Here is a 3359-nt window from a genome sequence, read left to right as displayed (position 1 = left end):
AAACCAAAACTAAAAGTGGATCCCTGTTTGTCACCATGCACTAATATCAACTCAAGAGGATCAAAGATCTCAACATCAAACCTGAAACATTGAAATTACTGCAAGACGGAGCAGGAAAAACACTAGAACCAATAGGCATAGACAGAAACCTTCTTTGAAAAGAGTCCCAAGGACACAGCAGATAGGAGAGAGATTTGACAAATGGGATTACATCAAAAATAAAAAGTTTCTACACAGCAAAGGACATGGTTACTACACTAGAAAGACAGCCAGCAGAGTGGGAGAACTTTACCAGCAATACATCAAAGGCCTAATATCCAAGTTATACAAGGAGCTCAAGAAATTGACACCAACACCTAAAGCTAATAAACCAATCACTAAATGAGTAAAGGAGTTAAAGAGGGACTTCTCAGAAGAAAGAGTTAAGAATGGCAAAGAATCACATGAGAAAATGCTCATTGCCCCTGGTCCTAAAGGAAATGCAAATCACAACATTTCTGAGATACCATCTTACCTCAGTTAGATTAGCCAATGTCATGAAGTCAAACTGCAATAAATGTTGGCCAGGATGTGGGGGGAAGGAACCCTATTACACTGTTGGTGATCATGTAAACTGTATAACCACTCTGGACAGTGATCTGGAGGTTCCTCAAAAAACTAAACATAGATCTTCCCTATCTATGACCTTGCTATACCACTCCTGGGCATCTACCTAGAACATCATAAGCCAGAACACTGTAAGGACACTTCCACATCCATGTTCATTGCTGCACTATTCATACTACTCTGGAAACAGCCCAGATGCCCTACAGTAGATGAATGAATCCAAAAACTGTAGTACTTTTACACAATGGAATTTTATGCAGTCATTAGAAAAGATAATATGTCATTTGCAAGGAAATGGATGGACCTAGAACAAAACATGTTAAGTGAGGTAAGCCAAGCTCAGCGAAACAAAGAGCATACGTTTTCTCTCACATGTGAAAACTAGATCTAAAATACACTGGGACATGATAAATTATACAGTGCTCCAGGCATTCATACATAGTGAGACCAAAGGATACTATTAAGACAGGAACACAAAGGCACAATGCCTATGTAGCTCTGATCATACAAAATAATATTTATCAAAGTGAATTCCAGGAAATGGAAATGAGGTTTTTCCTTTGTTGCTATTTTTATTTTCTTTTCGTCTCGTTTTTCCACTTAGATATCATCGGAAATGTAAGGGGAAACACAGAAATGGAGGGACAACGGGGAAACAAATGTAGCAGTGGCACTCACTAGACTACATTGAAAATGAACTATACCACTTGTGGGTGGAGATGAGAGGGAAAAACTTGGAGAGAACAAGGGAAGGGATGACTTTGTCCAAACAGAAATGTACTCCTTACCTGACTTATGTAGCTGTAACCCCACTGTACATCACCTTTATAGTAACAATTAAAAAATAAAAAATAGACTGGGAGCTATATCTCTACCCCTCTGCATAAATTACCTCTAAAAGAAAGAACCCTTTGCCCCCAAAAACCCTCCTACCCAAAAGATATTTTCCTGTTCTATGATTCATGTAACTTCAAACCATTGGGCTACAATTTGTTGAGCTCAAATTTGTTGAAAGTTTTTTTTTTTTCTCAGTAAGATTCTCAGTGACTGGGCACCGGTGGCTCACATCTGTAATCCTAGCTACTCAGAAGGCTGAGATCTGAGGATCACAGTTCAAAGCCAGCCTAGGCAAGGAAAGCCTGTAAGACTCTTATCTCCAAGTAAGCACTAGAAAACCAGAAGTGCTCTTCAGCTTTTGTTCGCCATTGTGGTTACTGTGCCTGTCTGAGCTTCTCACCATGTCTTCTCAAAAGACTTTAAGAATCAAGTGGTTTCTGGCCAAGAAACCAAAGCAAAATCGTCCCATTCCCCAGTGGATTTAGATGAAAACTGATAACAAAATCAGGTACAATTTCAAGAGAAGACACTGGAGGAGAGCCAAGCTGGGTCTGTAAGGAATTGCATCAGGTGCCCACATATTTATGCTCTACCATGAACCAGTCAAGCTGAAACATCAATATAACCAGTCAAGCTGAAACATAGCCTGGACTGACAGTTGGGATTTTTTTTAACTGATTTTCCTTTGGTTACTTTGAAAATAGGCACAGTAATAAATATGTGAAACCTTAAAACCAAAAAAAGAAAAGAAAACCAGAAGTGGCTCTGTGGCTCAAGAGGTAGAGTGCTTGCCTTGAGCTGAAGAGCTCAGGGACAGCGCCCAGACCCAGAGTTCAAGCCCCACAACCGACAGAAGAAGAAAAAATAAAACACGAAAGAAAAAACATTTTCAAATGAAGAGAAATCATGAAGAGGAACCATGTTGAGTCTGACTTAGTGGATTTTTTTTCTGAGACAACTTAGGTTGGATGGAGCTAATAGAGGAAAAAAACAAACAAACAAGATTTGTTTAAGGTATCATTCAAGCAGAATCTCTGGCTGAATTGTCTTTCATGAAGTAGACAGAACTAGTAGAGATTTCACTGAGTAGATGCAAATCCTACAAAGAAGGGGAAAAAAAGGACATCATTTTTTTTCATAGAACAAAGAAAGTGCTGTCGTATCATTTTCTCTTTTTTTTTTTTTTTTGGTGGGGGGGGTCTGGTCGTGGGGCCCGAACTCTGGGCCTGAACACTGTCCCTCAGCTCTTCAGCTCAAGGCCAGCACTCTACCACTTGAGCCACAGCGCCACTTCCGGCTTTTTTTTCCCTTTTTGCTTATGTAGTGCTGAGGAATCGAACCCAGGGCCTCAGGCATGCAAGGCAAGCGCTCTACCACTGAGCCATCTTCCCTGTCATATCATTTTCTATGACAACAAAAAAGCACTATAAAGAATATACCCTCATAGGCTGGGAAGGTGGCTCAGTGGTAGAGTGTTTGCCTTGCATGCCTGAGGCCCTGGGTTTGATTCATCAGGACCCCATAAGCAAAAAGAAAAAAAAAAAGCCAGAAGTGGCGCTGTGGCTCAAGTGGTAGAGCACTGGCCTTGAGCTGAAGAGCTGAGGGACAGCGCCCAGGCCCAGAGTTCAGGCCCACGACCGGACCCCCCCCCCAAAAAAAGAATATACCCTCAGAGTTAAGTGACATGGAAGAAAGGTGATCAGGAGATGTAGAGATTAATATAACTCTGAGATAATACCCAATTTTCTCTAAAAACATAATCATATTCATCAAGTAATACACATACATCTATGTGAAAGTTGAATTGTAACTTACATGTTCTTATATTCTTTATGGATGTTATTACAGTTCATTATATAGGTCCACTTAACTGGACCATGAGTTGCCCATAGATTTGGTCAAACATTATTTGGGGT

At 40.4% G+C, this 3359-nt stretch overlaps 1 pseudogene; it reads left to right on the top strand.

Moving 5' to 3' along the window:
* The first annotated feature begins 1795 nt into the window (after window positions 1-1795).
* On the top strand, window positions 1796-2071 carry LOC122112817 (annotated as a pseudogene).
* The last annotated feature ends 1288 nt before the right edge of the window (window positions 2072-3359 follow it).

Source organism: Dipodomys spectabilis, unplaced genomic scaffold (genome assembly GCF_019054845.1).
Source record: "Dipodomys spectabilis isolate Male_0828 unplaced genomic scaffold, ASM1905484v1 ptg000095l, whole genome shotgun sequence".
Taxonomy (NCBI): domain Eukaryota; kingdom Metazoa; phylum Chordata; class Mammalia; order Rodentia; family Heteromyidae; genus Dipodomys; species Dipodomys spectabilis.
Note: the sequence above shows the minus strand (reverse complement) of the source record. Positions and strands in the feature narration are given on the sequence as shown.